General features: G+C 37.2%; 1 protein-coding gene across 4 annotated transcripts in view; it reads right to left on the reverse strand.

Annotated features, from left to right (window-relative positions):
* Nucleotides 1–17,772, reverse strand: part of TRPC4 (transient receptor potential cation channel subfamily C member 4) — a 201,140-nt gene extending 183,368 nt beyond the window's left edge. For 2 of the 4 annotated variants that reach the window (XM_040448272.1, XM_040448274.1), the window contains exon 1: nt 15,222–15,519. The gene's annotated coding sequence lies outside the window, so the exon portion shown is untranslated. The other 2 variants (XM_040448277.1, XM_040448275.1) reach the window with 2 other exon arrangements.
* Nucleotides 17,773–18,946: the final 1,174 nt, after the last annotated feature.

The raw sequence follows: 18,946 nt of genomic DNA on the forward strand, positions 1-18,946 counted from the left end.
GTTAGAGATGGTGTCTGTAAAAAAAAAAGTAAAAATATAAATCAAGAAGCAGATCTTATAACAATATTTAAAATATCCTTAAAAAAGAGATGGAAGATAAAAATTTGGTGATTCTTCCTGAAATTGACATTGATAAATAAGGGAAAGAAATGAAAATGAAGGAATGAGGACACTGTGTTTCTTTAGGCATTGTGCAATTGGATTTAAAACCAGTCCTTAAAAATCAGTACCTTAGCAAGTACTATAAAACCTTAAAAGCCTTGAAAACATGGCGTCATGTGTAGTAAGACCAAAAAACAAGAAAAACTAGAAGCTGCTTAGTGATTTACAGGGGTATACTGAGAAAATGCCTGAGATTTCAAACTTGCTTTACAGTGTAATTGTTGAAAGAGTTGGTTTTGGAATTTGTTGGGTTTGGGTTTAATTCAAGGCTATATCACATACTAATTACGTGACTTGGAAAGTCTGTTTTACCCATTCTAAGTCTTGAGTTTCTGTATCTGTAAAATGGAGATCATGAAAGTTCTTATGAGGCTAATAAAATAAGACAATGTAAGTAAACCAATCAGCCCAGGGCCTGCCATAGACTAATTACTCATTAAATGTTAACCCATGTTAATTTGCTATTATTTTCAGAAGAAAGTTGTAAAACTTCATTCTAGCCACTAGGAGAGCATCTTACACCTCCCACACTCTTACCTGGTTGAAATCTCAGAATCATTAAAAGCCAGCTAGCCACTTAACATGATAATTGTGTATTTTGGAGATTGCATTGTGACATTAAGCTCCAATGCAGAATCACAAGAGATGAGAAAAAGATGCAAATAAAAATTATATGAGGTGTGTGGCTCTTCAGGAAACACTCAAGAAAATTGAACCCAGTAGGGTTAAAATCTCATCGACTTAAGGACTCAAAGAGGAGTTCAGTATTGAGGGTTTGACATTAGGTAGTTACAAAATTATGTCTTGAAATTGATGTTTACAAAGAAAAATATGTACAGTATACATTTTTTGGTTCTCAAAAACTTAAATGGAAAATCTTTAATGTACAAACTGCAAATCTTTAATTTATACACAGCAGAATCTATGGACAATTATGGTATATAAAGATAATAGATAATTTCTTCCTTGTCCACACCATTCTTGTTGCCTATAGAACACATGGTCTTAGTAGAGGGCATGTCAAGAGGTAGATGGGCCTTGAGAGCACCACTAAAAATACATTAAGCATTGTAGGCCCCTCCAACATCACACCTTAACCCCTATCCCATCATTTGGGGAAAAACAGATCCAGTTAAGAGATGATTGAAAGGTTACTGAAGTCATTTCCAAAATAGCCTTCAAACAGATCAAGGAGGACTGTGAGAAGGTGTTGTTAGTCAGTAGTACAAATAAGAGAAAAGTGGAATGATGATTTTCTAGCAAATCTATGCTATGTGTGGAGAAGAGGACATACTCAAGTCAAGAAGAATTAAGAACTAGAGTATTTGCTTCTTATAGGTCTGTGACATAGAAATGAGATGTTCCTCTGAGTCCAGTTTGTGAGACCCCCAACATCTGCTCTTTCCTTAAGGACTGTCTTGAGTTATAGACCCAAAGTCCTCCAAATGGCACCCTAAAACTTTTGGGGGAAGCTTGGTTACTTCCCTCTAGAAGTAAGTAATATCCCCCAGGATCTTGTCTGAAGTCTCACTGCTGTCCACTGCCTGGGTTTCCATGGTTATGTGAAATCCATGGACTTCCTGGCTAGGAGACTGGGTGTGCATCTGTGCAGGCTCAGTAGTTCAGTGGAAAAGTGCAGTGGAAAAGTGAGATCCCAGATCATTATACCTTTCAGCTTGTCCATGTTGTCATCCCAATGGTAAGAAAATCGTGTTTCATTCACACTAAGGAACACTAAGGGGAAAAAAAGGAATAAGCATTGATACCCATAACAACCTGGATGAATCTGAGGGTTGGTGGCCAAGATGCTCCACTGGAAGATATGCCTGGCTTTAAGGTGGGTTCTCTCAAAGCTCAAAGACAGTGTATCTGCTGTTGACCATAAGGTGAACTCCTTTCAATGGTGGAAGATGTAGTGTTGAGGACCATGGCATGAGATTTAGGGTTGAGGGACGAATTAGGAATGTCAGCCCAAAGGAAAAATGCAGACCTCCCTTCTGAGACACAACTGACCAGTACTGAGTCTAGAATTTGGTCTAACTTCTCACTATTTTCTGAGCAAACCTTTATGCAGGCCATCCGTCAGGGGCTCCTCCTTATATTTAAAGCCATTATTAAAGTAGAAGAGGCTGTGAAAAAAAGACTTAGATTTTCCAGCCCCCCAAAATTGAGCACTGACAACTTTTGTCAGCCCAGAGCTGACACCATGTTGTGTTGGTATCCAATCGTGGTCAAGTCTATAATGGGAATTCATCATTCCCTCATCTACTCCGTCTCTTTATCACAGATTAAAATTACAATGATGTTTAAAAAAAAGACAAATGATGCACATCTCAGGGTAAGCAAGGTCTGACTTGGAGCAAATGAAAACAACTAGCAGATATATGAATCCTATGCTGCAATGATATTGGTGATAAAATCAGATATAATGTCTCATAAGCAGGTTTGGATGATGTCAAGTTATATGATCTGATGTAATATAGTAACCTAGTACATCTGCAGAAACCAGGCTTAGGTAATTTTAACAGTAACAGTTATAACTATAACACAAACACCAGTGAGCAATAGCATTTTTATAATGGACTTCAAGTGGAAGAAATGAACATTACTTAAAAAAACCACAGGCCTTAAAAAAAATCTCACCTCAGTGCGAAGAGGTCAAATTGCTACTGTATTACAGTGCCTCTACTTTTAGTTCAGTTAATAATGTGTTTATCATTCAGTAAGAAAGAACTATTAACTGGAATTTGATTATAATTGATTTTGTGCCAGATCAATTTATTTAGAATTTATTATTTTATTTTATTAAAAACATTTTTTAATATTTTATTTATTTTTGATAGACAGAGAGACAGAGCACAAGTGGGGGAGGGGCAGAGAGAGAAGGAGACACAGAATCCGAAGCAGGCTCCAAGCTGTCAGCACAGAGCCCCACGCGGGGCTCCAAGTCACAAACTGCGAGATCATGACCTGAGCCGATGTCGGACACTCAACCGACTGAGCCACCCAGGCGCCCCTAGAATTTATTATTTTATATAAAATACTTTAGACGGTTGTTTAGTTGCTAATTGCAAAGACTTGCTAATTCTGTAAGAATAATATTACTTCTGCATAAATAAATAAATAAATAAATAAATAAATAAATAAATAAAATAGGCCAAAAACTCCAGAACTCTTTTGCAGTTGCTGATTCATTCCCTATATGGGTAAAATTATACATCTATACTATGCTGTGAGTATAGTTTCTTTCTTTTAAACATTTTGACTAAACTTTTCACCAGTGAAGTCAAAATATAAAAGACTTGTGTCTCTAACTGTGATGGGATGGCAAGTAGTGGATTAGCATTTCTTCTGATACCATTTAGAAAAGCTGGGTAAATACAAACAAACAAACAAACAAACCTCTGTCTGCAGGCCTAACTAGGACTTGAGGAGCCAAGATCCCAGAGCAAGAGAAACCATAGAGAGGTGAGTTGACCTTCCACAAACCATATTTCCCCTCAAAGCATTTGCCAAGGCAGCCAGAGTACAAGGTGCCTATGTACCGGCAAAAAGGAGACAGATGGAAGCGAGCATCATGTTCGGTAACTCTTCTCAAGGCATTCATGTCTCTCAAGGCATTCATGTCTCTCAAGGCATTCATGTCTCTCAAGGCATTCATTCAAATGTTAAGCGTCGTAAGAAAATAAGTACTACATTTATCTGAAAGCTGCTGAAAATTAGAGCAAAGTATTCATCAATTTCACAAAAATTCAAAGGCAAAATTCATATTTTGGAACCTGAAACGAGAAGTAGTTTTATTAAATAGCCAAGGTTCTCAGACCCTGGGGCCCTATAACACATTGTTGGGGTCAAACAGGGACTCATAGAGTCTTGCAAAGTCTGAAAATTAGCCTCTAATCTGCTCAGCTTGTGATTTGATTAAGATGTCTATTCTAATCCTAGGTGCCTGCCAGAGGTTAGGGTATATCCTCTTTGAGAGAGGCAAAGCTTTGGATGGCAAAGTTTCTATAATTTTTTTCTATAATTTTTGAGACACATTTTCCACTTCTATGTAAAAAAACTGTGAAGCATCCTAGTAAAAAATTAAGAGAAACAGACCAACACATAGCCTTGTTATTGGCATTATTAGCCTCAGAATTTAAACTAAATGTGTTCTTTAACAATATTCAGGAGTGATATAGAAAAATGGAAAGTTTTTTGAGGGATCTAAAATCTGTAAAAAAAAAGAATCAAATTAAAATACTGAAAGTGAAAAATGCAATAATTGAAATTAATAATTTAATTAATGAGTTTAACAACAGATAGGAGATAATAAAAACAAAAAAGAGGATTTGTGGATAGGAAAATAAGGCTATATAAAATACCCAGTTTATAGCACAGAAAGCAAAAATGGATGGAAAACACATTATAAGAAGAACTAAAAGACTGCTAGCTAGATGACAGAGTAAAAGGGTAAAACCGTGTAATTGGAGGCCTTAAGGGAGAAGAAAGGAAAGTGCAAAACTATATCTGAAGTGATAATGACTAAGAATTTTCCAATACTGATGAAAGATATAAAGCCATTTAAGAGAAATGCTCCAAATGTCAAGCAGTGGAAATCCAAAGAGTTCATGTAAGTACATTATTGTAAAACTACAAAAACAGAAGACTAAGTGAAAACTTAAAAGCAGTGAAAATAAAGAACACTGTTCTCAGCAGAACGCCAATCAGACTGATGGCTGACTTCTCAACAGAAACGATGGAAGTCAAAAGTCAATTGGGTGGCATATTTAAAATACCAAAAGAAAATAATTTCCAATCTAGAATACTCTGACAAATTGAAAATAGCTTTAAAAGTGAGGTGAAAATGAAAATGCGTTCAACCAAACAAAAACTGAAAAAATTCACTGCCACCATATCCATGCTAAACATGCTAATGAGAACTCGTGGTTGCTGTAGAAGAATGGGCTCACAAGAAGGAACAGAGGGCATCTAAAAGTAGCAGGTATGGTATATGCAATTACAAAAAGAGAAAGGAAAACTAAAATATAAAATAAAACAGATTTATAATTGTTCTTCAAAAGAATAGAAAATTAAATTTATCCAGATCAGCCTGTCCAGCCTGTAAATGCATGTGTCTCAGTATGTGTAAAATTTTATTTTTTTTTAAATAAATACACCATCCCTCAAATTTATTTCAACATGCTCTAGGGTAAGAAATAAAGAGAGTATTAGTTCATCAAAAGTCAGGTAAATATTTTGTAGTGCTTGGCCTTACATTTCAAATAATTTACAAATGTTTTCAAAGTACTGCTAAAAAATTTAGGAAAAGAAACTAAAAGTATTTGTCACAGGAATTAAAATTAAAATCCTATATATATATTTTAAATAAATGATTAGCTACTGGGGCACCTGGGTGGCTCAGTTGGTTAAACGTTCAAGTACTGATTTCCACTCAGGTCATGGTCTCACCGTTTGTAAGATTGAGCCCCAAACGGGCTCTGAACTGACTGTGTGGAGCCTGCTTGCAATTCTCTGTCTCCCTGTCTCTCTTCCCCTCCTGCTGGTGCTCTCTCTCTCTTTCTCCAAATAAATAAAAAATTTAAAAAAATGATTAGCTATGATTAATAAATCAGTAACATGTCTTAAGTATTTTGCTGTTTTAGACAAGACATTTGAAAATATTCATATAGTAAATATTTTTAATATTTATTCTATGATTATAGTGAGCATTCCTCTTAATGTAAAACACAAAAATGGCTAAAAATACCCAGCACCACCTATGTAATGATTTTCTCCTTAAAACAGAGCAGAGAATACAATTACTCACTTTTATTAAACACAAGAGATTAAATCCCACCCCTATGGATCAAGGCAGAATGTGACAATATGAAATCTCCTTCCTTCAAATCTTTTGCTTGAATCTCTCTTTATATTAAATTTTCTTAAATATATTAGGAAGAAACTTCTATCTCTAACTTAAATAAAAAGAAAAAAAAACTATTAATGGCATTTTTTCATAAGTCATAATTCAACCACGAACAAGGATCTCACCACAATTTTGTAAATGTTCAGAAAAATAAATGTACATTGTACTTGCCAACTACATATGGAGGCACCCTGGTCTGTTTGAGGCAGCAGGGAATGTGAATTTATATGTAGTAACTCCTGTCACAAGCCTCCTGTCCATGAGGGTGCAGTCTCAAACAAGATGCCTGTCTGTGGGGAGAGGGTTGATGGAGGGCAAACAGTAAGTATTATTGAATGTTGCACTGTAATTGAACCAAATGGTATATGAAACCTTTTGATGTACTTGTATACCCATTTCATTTTGATTAAAATAATAAAAATAAATTCTGGTAGACCCTAAAACACTTCTAAAATGCATTGAGTACCCATGCGTTTTATGAGATGCTGAAGATTCTCTTGAATTATGTTAAATATTTCACACACAATTTTGTATATTTTTATAGATGAGATTTTACTTTGAATCTTAAGACCAGGAGCATTGTAAGGATGTAGTTCTGCTTTCAAATAACTTCCTTTAAGTAAACTGAAATGAATCAAAATTATATGTTTCAAATCGATCTACATTATTCAACAATGGGTTTTTTCAAATACTCAATTTGTTTACATTTTCTTAATCAGATTGACCTCTGCCTCTATATTTACTTCATAAATATCTATGTTATAAAAAAAAAATCAGAGGCTAAAAAAATGAAATCAGAGGCTAAAGTATCATGGCATGAAACAGGTCTGCATTTTGCTCCCCAAAATTATTACTATTAACTATTAATCTAAAAAGGGGCATTTTCCAATATTTAATTGTACCCAATCTTTCAATCACAGAGTGTAACAACTAGTAAGAAAGTATGTAAGTATATGAGAAAGTTTTGCTTTGAATTCTGCTTTTGTTGGTTCACTGCTAAGTACAACAGAATAGAAATAAGCTTTTATTCTTCAGGGTAAAGTTGTTGATATTTTATATGTTGGAAAAATTTCTTTATCATAAGCACTACTATAATGAAATGTTTTTTCATTAAACCTTCTTTTATTCATGAAAGGGCAAAATCATTTGCTGGTTCACTTTGTCCAAGAACGTGCTGGAGTGGTAAATGAAAATATGCCGTTCAGCTTTCTAAGTAGCTTGCACATTACAAATCAAAATGTTAAGCTGTGAGGTTAAAATGAACTAGATAAGCAAATAAGTCTTTTCCCTTTGCCAACACTTTCTTTTTATTCAGCACATACATAGAGGCATATCTTATTTTTTAAGATACAAAGCTATTTAACATCCTACAGAACAATAATAACCCTGAAATTTGAGTGTTCTTTAGAAATATTTCTTTCTCCTTCATTGTAGAGGTTCTCAGAGGCTTAGAGGTAGGCATTCTGATTATTTCACATGATGACTCTCAGAAAGCAAAAATTCTGGCAAAGAGTGGGTAGTCCTAGGAATGTAGGTCACAAGAAAATGTTTTTAAAAAAGATTAATGTAGCTAGTTCAGTCCCTTTCTCTGTTCCAAATATTTAAAACCATGTAAAAGATGGTCTCTTTCTCAGTTTTTAATACATTCTCAGCTATAGACAGAGGAGCTTGCTAGGAAACACCAACAGTGGATACTGAGAACTTCTAGATGACTCTAGAATGGATCCACCATTTCAAGAATATCCTGAGTCAAGATCTTTTATGTATCAAGGTAAAAGGTAGGGCTGAGGATCCAACTAACTATATCCCTACCTCTAAAACAGGCTTCTCCTCTTAGGTTTGCTTCATTGACTCCAAAGGGGATTGGGTAATATGTATGGCCATATCTCCATCAAGACTTTGGAAAACAACTGATCTCATAAATTACATAGTTTTTGAATAGTAATTTAGTAGTACCTACATATAACAGGAAAGCACCATCTTAAATAGTGCCAGTCTTTAACATAAATTTATACATGGAAATTTAACGTAGATTCATAGCTGAAAGACCCAGGTCCCATTCTTAAAGGAAACAGTAGTTTGAGGCAGGGAGGATGTATTTGAGTTTCTTCCAAAGTGACCCAGTGTTTTGTTTTGTTTTTTTTTTTTAATTTTTAATTTCAAATATAGATTAAATTTGTTTCAATATGATTTGTAGTTCCTGAGTGAGTCCTTTATTCCCATAAGAAAAGGTCAGGAGACAATAAAACAGCACAATGTCTCTAAGATAATATGGGACACTGGAATATGATAATGAAGTTCATGAGAATCCTTGGTTTGAGATCTTAAAGAAAAAGGAAAATATCTGTCTCTGTATTTTCAGCATCTTGAATAGTGATTTTCATGCAGTAAATAAGCCCTCAATAAAACATCCTATATTTGTGTATATATAATTTTACATATGTATATAGTATATTATAAAAAATCATTTAGTAAGGTTTGAAAGTCTTGCTTTAAAAAAGACTTTTGAATTAGATGACCTAGGTCATACATTACACATCTCACCATTCTAAAGGGACACTGCTATTGGCAAACAAGTTCTCTTGTTTTTTATGGGCTACTCTCTACTCTGCTAACAAATTATATCTCACTATCTCTGATAATTGCTGTACGGGCATTATCTTAAGAGTTATCACCCAGAAGCAGTCCCTCACTCTTTTTGTTACTTACATAGATCTCTCTCTCTCTCTCACTCTCTCTCCCTCCCTATTTAAATAATTTAAATTTTATAATTTATATTTAATTAATGAATTAAACACAGATTTTTAATGCTGGTATATGCTTAAATGCAGATATAGACATGTATCACTCTAGATGCAATTAAACAAGACCCAATAACTATGCTTGTCACAGTACAACTATCACAGAAGAGAATTCACTTCCGTGTAGTCTTCGATGTGGTCTTCAGGATATGCAGCTTCATCCCACCCAGCGTGAATGTGATCTCTACAGAAAATGATACCTATGCTGTCACAAATGATGGGGATGATCATAGATAAAGCACAATGGATTCTCCATTCTTCACTCAATGTAGGTATCATGCCTGCCCTCTCATCCCTCCATTGTGGTTTTGGGGATTCATAATGGTGTGTAACCAGTTACTAGAAAGAGCACCATATTGAAATACAGAGGTTGAACATAGCTGCTGGCAACAGACCAATCATCCATGCATTCATTGACTCTGTTCATCTATTCAGAGCATATACTGAACACTAATGATACTAATTCAGTGAAAATGAAAATTACAATGCATTATGCTATGGACTATAATCCTGGTAGGCACAGGATTCTAGCTTATATAGTTGTGTAGTTTCCCGACTATCATTTAGAGGTAAAATACAAGAAAAATGTATCAGAGTATCTGAACACTTTTCATAAACCTTGATTTGTAACAATCTTATTCTCAGGGAAGTAGAATGAAAAGATACACACACACACACACACACACACACACACACACACAAAGCAAGAAGCTTCTGCCACTCACAATTGGGCATCACGTACTTATCAAGTTTTTGACGTGAAGTCTCAACTTGATTTGCCTAATATAATCACCCCAGAGAAGTCTCTGGCTTTCTTTAGTTCAGTAGGTATTCCTGAGAAATACTTTCAACTTCAACCATACTTCCTACAGCATCATGGAACAAAAACTTTCCCTTAAGAATTGCGGTACAGTGCCACTTTAAACTAAAACACACTAATATAATGGGTTACATAAATCCTGTGAAAATGAGCATTATGGAGTAACTATTTGACCCGGAACTTATATCCACTGAATAACAGTGAATTTGTTTTTTTGTAACATAGGTATAATATGGTACTCCATGTATCAGACAAGTGCAATGTCATTATTATAACTGGCATCATTCGATAAACAAATATGCTCAAAATATGAGCCAACTATGGTATTATGAAACTGTGAAATAAGTTAATCATGCTCAATTACAAAAGCATTATACTTATGACCACCAAATTCAGTGAAAAACACACATTTTTTGAGCATCTTCTGAGTTTCTTAAAGGAGTTTACTGTCTACTTCAGGAGACAGACCTCTACCCACTTGCAAGTCAGAATATAGCAAGAACTTTGCTTGTATTTATACTGGCAACACCTGGAGACAGGAAGGAAACTTTCAAGGAGACAGTAATAGTGAACTAGACTCGAGTGCTTGGAAAACATTTTGACAGGAGACACTAAGGGAAAATTTATTATATACAGAGGGAGTTTTGCCAGAAAATGGAAAGATGAAGAGTTTATTCATCTCAATATTCAATTATTCACTAATATTCAACAAATATCTATTGAATGGACACCACTTCAAAGTCAATTTTTGTAATAGTATTACATATATTCAAGATAGGCCTTTAGACATCATCACATAGGTTTTTACTGCAGGTATATCTTTGAAAAAAAATGTGGCAAATTTCTTAAAATGTGTTACCAGCTGATAGATGTCTTCTGGGATGTATAAATGAGAGCTCCTCTGATTAAATACAAAGGGGTGATAAAAACAAGGAAGCAATTAAAATTTCAGAAAAAAATTAAGACAAAAACACTTGTCTAGAAATTTCATGCAGCATCGGTAAAATGCAATATAAACCTAACATGTCTTAACATGATTGTATTTTCTATAAACAAAGATGTTTTATTAGCCTAGAGATGTTTTAAAGTTTTGAATGAGAACTTTTTATTTAGAAATTGTAATCTAGGACCCTTTAAAGAAAAAAATTATCACTTTAAAATTTATCCATTAAAATAACCCTTTTATTCTTTCCATATATCATATTTATATTCAAGAATAAGAAAGGAAATAATTTTGAGAATACCTGCTTGATGTGAGTGGCTCATCTCGTGCTCTGCTTCAAAACTGTTAGAGCAACTCATAATGGGGGTGTTTATGTCCCAATATTAAAACATTTGAAAACTTAAAGAACTAATTAGTCGTAAGAATACCGTGAAGTTATGAATCTTGTTAAGAGATTGCTAATTTTATTTTAAAAACCATAAGAATTAAGTTAAAAGAGTGTCACTTTTAGAATCAGGTAGACAAGGATTCAAATCCTGACTCTGTCATGAAGCAGCTTTGTGATTTTTTTTTAGAGATTTAGTCTTCTCAACTTCTTCAAAAGGTGGTAATAATACTTCAGCTTTAAGGTAGATGTAAAGATAAACATGAGAAAAAGTTTTTTTTTTTTTTTTTGAGTTCCTAGAATAGTGCCTGTCATACATTAAGTACCCATAAATACTGGCCCTCTCTCTTTTTCCTCCTTACCTTTGTTTGTAATAGTTCCCATTTTCTGTCTTAAGTAAGTTTTAAATTTTGATGAAATGTGTTCAAGGAAATTGCTTATGTTGACTTTTCCAACATATTTAAAAAAATAATAGTAAACTACAGGCAGAATATAATGAATGCATATCTGATTTATTTCATTGCACTTGTCATTTCTCCAAAAGAATGCAGTGTGCTAGATAAAGCTATCCAGGCATATTTTTAAAGTAACGTTTTAATTAACATTTCTAATTGTATGTGTAAAAGTTTGCCCATGTGTCATCGTCAGCTCCTCAAGAAGCCATTACTCTATGACACTGCTGTATTTTCAAAGGAAACATGTTTTAAAAGGAGACAAAACATACCCTAATATTAATGGGATGTCATCTATAGTTTAGTTACAAGAGCAGATCAAGTACTGAAACAGTTATCTCTTTTTTCGTATCCTATTTAAATGAAACTGAACTTTCAGAAGAATCACTGAGATTTTTAAAAATTTTAAACAGATCACTTCATTTCCCAGAGAGTTTGGAGAACAACGTAGTTTTAAATTGGTACATTTTCAAAGCGTGTGTGTTTAATTTTCATTTTTGCCAACGAATGGCTTCTTTTTCTAAATGTATTTTTTCATCATAGAGTGGTTTTGGCAGTACTAATGTTCACAGGGATCAGGTCTATATTTGTGCTGATTAAAAAGATAGAGCCATGATATTATATCCCTGATCAAAATATTCTCAAATCTCTCAACATAGTGAGATCTCACTGCATCTGGGAGGATTAGAAGTCAAAATCATAAGGACAGGAAAGAGTTCTGAAGCAATCTTTCATCACCACTAGAAAGAAGCAACTGGCCACCGGAAGCAGGGTTGAACTCACCAGTTTTAATGTGAATTTGGGGTGGGGAAGTGATGGGCACAAGTTAGGTGAAAACACAAGGTTTTCATTTTGAGCTGTCTCCTCAATCTCATTTTCAATGACAACTAATATGTTTATGGAAGGTTTTCCATAGATATTAAGAAAGCAAAGAGCATTGGCTTCAATTTACTCTAGACAATACAGTGCAGAAAGTAAGGATGCACATTAGAATCCAATCTCATAAAACGTTTGGCAATAATGATTTTGGGAAAGAAAAATGCAATCGTTTATTATATTTCTCATCATCTAGCTTGTCTGAAAAAGTGAAAGACTCAGCGTTTCCTAAGAAAATACTCAGTCCACAGTTTTACTGTCCTAGCTATACTGTTCAGCAATTTTTGTATATCTATCCTCATTTACAAAATCTTTTATGTCTTTGAGCACTGATATTCACAATTTTAACTACTGAACAAATGTGTGCATATCTTCACTTTTGTTACAAAATATGAATTAATTAGAAAAGATAGAATATTTCAGTTTTTAGCTGCTAAATGTAATGTTGATAATCTGAATTGCCACAAAGTATCCTGGCGGTTAAACATGCAGTTATAAAAATATGCCAGTATTCTCAACAACATATTTATAAAAATATTTTTAACGCGGTGGGGTTAATCAGCATATTCTAAAGGCTATGATTATACTTCAATAGAAATTTATCATGCTTATAATAGGCTTTAAGTTTAAAAGTTTAAAATGTGTGTCCAGGACAAGATATACAAGATATTTGAATTTTTCCTAATCAGAAAGAATAATAGAAATGTTTTTGATATTTCCTATTTATGTAAGGTATGAGTTAATTAAGGTTATCTTATACGGAAAGTTGTTTGGTCTCTTACCATTTCAATAATCAAAGTGGCCATAAAATTCATGTAGAACTTTAATTTTCGCTTAGTTTTTTCTGTGCATTTTAATCTGACCTTCTGGGAATAACTTCAACAGAAAAATAAAACATAAAAATTACAAAATTGTAAAACTTATAAATAATGGAAATCTAATTTACCTTTTATAAATCCTTGAGAACAACCATTAAGCAAGTAAATGAAAACTTATTTTTCAAACTCAGAGATTTTTAGAAACATTGTTAACATTCAAAAGGTTTTACTAAAGAGATGTTTCTTCTGTAGAGCTTACTTTCTGCTTTGATGAATGCTCGTGTGTCTTTAAGTTCTTAAGAGGAAGAACTTTCCTAATCTGCAATTACAAATCTCACCCTGCCTTACTTGAACTATCTATTGATGTAATGATATATTTATTATATTTATTCACTCCAATACTAAGCACCTGTTATGTACCAGTCTCATCAACCTGTTAGCGTTTCTCTTTGAAGGTAACTTTCTTGGCATAAAGCTTTCAGCTCTTCACTCCACAACAGCAAGTTTGGCAGAAGAGCTGAGCTCTGATCAGAGCTCTATTGAAAGACTCTCCACGTCTATGGTTTCTTATTCATAGGCAATGTACGTGCTTTCTTTTTTTCTACCTGCACTAACCTTTATTAATACAAATCATCTGCATAAAATACTTTGATAAAGTGCATTTAACTGATGTGCTCATTTGCCTTAACTGCATTAATTCACAAATATAGTTTTTAAAGTGCTTCTTTAACAATGTCTTACCTGAATTTTGATTCTAATATCTAAGTATTAGTTATCCCTGTATCTTGAATCTTTGTCATAAATACTTAAGGGGAAACGTTTCCTGGTATGCTGTCCAGGTGAATAGAAGTAGGTATTGCAATGTCAGTTTAAACAGCAAACCATAACACAGAGATGTTGCTTTCAGTGTTTTAACATATCCACCCACACTTTCTTACTCTCATTGTCTAACTCACAGTTTTATTTATTTTTTAAAAAACCCTCTGGTTAACCATTTTTCTTAAAGAATTTGTAGTATGTTCTGTTGTGATTACTATGATCGAAAGGCCAGAAATTATGAGACCAGAAAGATTTTTTTTTTCAGTTTACAAGTCTGTCCTAAATTTATTTTTAATAAAAAAAAGTAAGCCTTGCTCTGCCTCCTCCCACTCCTTTGGCTTGGTGCTTACTCAGTAAGCAGTAAGCAACCTGCTGCATTTATAGCTGTGGAATTTAACTGGGAAGGGTCTCCCTAAGAAACCATGTGAACAAGGATGCATCATAGTGGATGCAACATAGTGAATACAGACAGAGCTCCTTTCTTTCAGTCTCTCCCAAACCCTTCATCCCTTGCTAGTATTCTCTAGTTTCTAGTCACAAAAGGCAGCTGAGTTCACAGCTGGAACAACAAGTTGTGCTACGAATCTCAGTGATTTACCCAAGTGGCAAACAGGGTCATTGGCTTAATTGGAATTTCAGTTGCCAAGCGAAATAGGAATCCTTAGCCTTGGTCCAGCCACACTGGTAAAAGTGTTTCTGTTTCTTGATAGGGAATGAAAATGACGCAGAGTGTAATTGATCGACAGGATATTGATCACTTTCCTTTCTACATCCCCCCCAGTTTGGGTGCCAGCGAGTCTAGGGCTCACTTCTATACGCCCAGGGGCCACCAAGATCTCCATTTTCCCCAAACGCATAAAAGGCTAAAAACAGCCTTCCTCCCCAGCACCATGGCGTGGCTGCAGCCGCTTTGTTTACCATATAAGTCACATCAGGGGTTCACTCCTCGTCTTCTCCCCTGCTTTAAAGCTGGGTGCAGGGAGAGGCAGAGAAGCATCCCCAAACTCCCGCTCAGCCCAGGTCAACCACAGAAAGCTTCACAAACCCTGTCTGGAGCCTTAAAGAGAAACCACGCAGCGGGAGCCTTTTGAACTCATAACCCCCCTCCCAGGGATGTCCGCCTCCCAAGAGGGAGCCGGCTTCCCAGGCAGCTTGAGAAACTTAACTGAGATCCCAGAAAGGAGGAGAGGTGCAGCTCCGGTCAAATGGAGCTCTGAGGCGACACCCTCTTTACCTGCAAAGTTGGCAGTCTTCTGGCTGAAGAGCGATCGATCCAAGGACATGCGGTGCGGGTGCTATGCCCAGGGAGAGCACGCCCGGCCAAATCCAATGGGATTTCCTTAGTCGCTGCCGAGTTTTGGAGCATTCCAAGGAAAACGCACGAAGCTAGAGCCCACGCAGCTGGCACCGAACTGGGCGGAGTGAGGATGCTCTGAGAGCGGTGCCATGGGAGGCGGGGGAGGGGCGGCCCCGGAGGGGGAGGTGAGCTCCAGGGGAGGAGAACTTCGCCCACCCCCGCCCCCACCGATCCCTGGGGACGAAGTTAGCGTTCCCACGGCTGACGGCGGACGAGCCCCGAGGAAGATAACCCCGCCCTCCGTCCCGGGCGGTTGCCTGACTCAGGGTCCGCACAGACCCTGCTCGGTAGGGACAGCCGGTGAAGATGCGCGTCCCACGCACCGCTCCGTGTGGCCGTGGAGGGGACCCGCGCGCGGGCGGGCGCTGACGCTGGGTCCCGGCTCCGCTGCCCACCCCCCCCCCCCACCAAGCCCCCCGAACGACCGCCGCCTCCCTGGGCCAACTCCTTGAGGTCAGCCAGGGCAGGCGGACTCCCCAGAAGCCAGCCGTCATCCAGAGAAGCCGGTGGCCAGAAGCCGCCTGAGGTCCTGGGTGCGGGCCAGACACACCTCCAGGCTTTGGGCGGGCTCTGCAGGGCTGCCGGACTCCAATTCGCGCCAGGACCCGGCTTCTGGACGCTCGGCTCCCAAGCCGGTAAACCAGCACCCCGGCGGCAGGTCGCCAGACTTGAGGAAAGTAACCCCCACTCCCACCCCCACCCGGGAACTCTCAAAGCTTCTCCCACTCCGGCTCCTCTGGGCTCCCGGCACCCCCACTCCCGTCCTCAAGGTGTCAGACTTCCCCTGCAAGAGCAGGAGGATGCGGCTTGCGACTAGTGTCAACGATCCAGACAGTCGCAAGGAATAAATGACGAGGCGCAGCGTTGCATCCACCCCCACCCAGCTCGGGCTTTCCAACAGGCATAGGAGATCAGTAAGTTTCCAAATACTGAATAAAACCCCAAACACGTACCAGCCCAGGAGCGCGAGGTTCGGTGGCTTCAGGTGGAGAGAGTGTGAGCGTGTGTGTGTGTGTGTGTGTGTGTGTGTGTGTGTGTGTGTGATGCTCGCATCAGCGCACTGAGGTTTCAGGATGTAAGTTATCTCCTGGCCAATCTCTTTGGCGTTCACGCACTAAAATAAGACCAAAGCGCTGCGAGGAAATGCCATATACTGGCGAAGTTGGCAGTAACTTACTTGCTGTAAATGCGACGTGGTGATTCCCAGCTTGTGACTCACGGAGCCTTGGTTGGTCACGGCCCTGTGACTCGAGAGTCCATTTGTAAGATCAGATCAAGAGTGGCGTCCGCGCGGAATCTTCGCTGAGGGTTGTCCCCTTGAGACCCTCGGTTTCTACTGGACTTCCTTTATTTTCCGAGAGCCCTGGGGCGAGCTGTTGGTCCCCGACCTCATCTCAGCAGCTGCCTGCTCCATCCTCGGGCTGTGCAACAGATGAGTGGCAACGCTTTCTTCCCGTCCCAACCACGCGATGTGACACCTTCTGGGAGTCGGTGCTGGGCAGACTGAGAGGAGCACCAGTTTCTTCCCGAGGAATATTCCCCAAGGGAGCCGGGGGTAGGCGGCAAGCCGGCACTCACAGGCAGACTCCAAGGCGCAAAATTAAATTTCCCTTCTTGGTTATCCCTTTTCCCCCCTCCTTTCCTTTGTAGGTCACCTGAGTTGAGTTTTTTTTTGGGAAGATTTACAGGAGTAAAGAGGATATCGCTAGAGATCACCCACAGGTGTCATGTTCATGCTGCTTTTGTGGTTTTCTTTTAAATCACTTTTCTTATTTCTAAATTTCTCTTTAGTTTACTACTCTTCTCCTGGGTTGATCTCAAGCTCAGACCCGACTCCTAAATTTTTAGGAGCACTACTGCTAGATTATCCCCCTCCAAAAATACCAAAGTACACTGAGGCAAACCAGGTTCCTTTAAGATCTCTCCAGAAAACAAAGACAGGAACAACAACAAACAACAAAAATTCCCTTCCTTCCCTGAATCTCTTTTGACTCTCAAACACAAAAATACATTAGCATCTTCAATTTTTTTTTTTTTTAGTTTTCTTAATGTTAAATGATGGCTTTTATAACATGTTCGAGAACACATCTGTCTGTAGACGTGGTAATGAACTTTACAATAAATACAAGTCTGCTTTCTATTTAACAAGGGAGGGGGCAATATATATGAAAGTAAGTCTGTTTTATACAATGCAACTGTAAATAGTTTTGTATTTTTTCAAGGAATAACTCATCTTCCTATTCATCATCAGTAATTAAAATGTTTTAGTGCCTAAGAAAATAAAAGTGAAGCTAACATTTATTGATGTAATGTTTTATCTTGGCCAGATAAACAAAATTCTGCATATTCTATTTGAGTGTGTCTTTAAAAATAAACCCCTAATAGAATTACACATACTGGGATAAGTATATGTCTTTAACATATATTTTAAAATATATTTAAAGGAAAGTGGACCAGTGAGAAGACACAGCTATTGATTAGAAATTAAGAACTTTACTTTGCAATCTTACCATCTGTACGAAATAGTATACCCCTTCCTGCCTCTCTTAGGATATGTTTTTTATAACAAATGCCATCTCTGCCATGGTGTTGGTGACATTTTGTCTATTTCCTTAATTTGTTTTTTCCATAAGTAATGTGCCTGTGAGTCTACAATAAATACAAAACAGAAAAGAACAGTGAGGAAAGCCATCTGAATGGGCTGTGTTTCCATGGGAAGAAGAATGTTCTATTGATCCCGGAACTTCATTTTCAACAGTTTCAGGTGATTATTGATTGCTAACCTCATGCCTCCTACTGAAATGATTAGCAATTATGGGGAAATTATTTGAAATCTATTTAAACAACACAGTGAACTGCATATACTACAGTCATCAGCAATAGAAGGAAGGTTTGTTTGTGGTTTTTGTTTACATTTTCAAAATACAAATTTGGCATCATTCCACAAACCTGCAAATGCAATTCACTTAAAATGCAATTCATCGAAGCCAAAGAAATTTACAAGAAAATGTTATACGCTTACTGGAAATTTCTTTTTAGTACCTTAGTCAGAAAAACAAGAAAGCATTCTTGTTTTGACATTAGCAAGAGACAAGTGACCCAAGAAATGATAACAGTAAAATAATTCTCTCCAGTGCCAGTTCATAGCTTAAATACATCATGGAACTAGAATTTCAATTGTATTAGAAACTCAACTTTCAACTTAATTTCTGAAATTATACTTCCACTTAGAAGCTTATATGTAGCGTGTGAAGCATTTTTTTTCCAGAGCAGCTATATCTCAGACTCAGAGGCAATCACAGAGGCAGGTATTTGGAAAATGAAGTTCTGCACATGTATCTCAATCATGATTTTATATGGTGGTACTTTGTATATAATGATGCTATCATCAGATACATGATAATGGATTTTTCTTATCTTAGGCAAATTTGGGAAATAGGTGAGCATCGTCTTTGGAGCCCATGTAAGCTATCTTCAACCTGTAGGACCAGGACTTCCCCCTGTTCTGCATGAGGGCTTACCCAAAGGCCCTCACTAAAGGGCTTGAGGTCTGTCACCTTGCCTTGTTCATAGTGGCTCCTGCTCCAAGTTTTGGGATCCCT

The sequence above is a fragment of the Herpailurus yagouaroundi genome, unplaced genomic scaffold (assembly GCF_014898765.1).
Source record: "Herpailurus yagouaroundi ecotype Mexico unplaced genomic scaffold, PumYag 197, whole genome shotgun sequence".
NCBI lineage: Eukaryota > Metazoa > Chordata > Mammalia > Carnivora > Felidae > Herpailurus > Herpailurus yagouaroundi.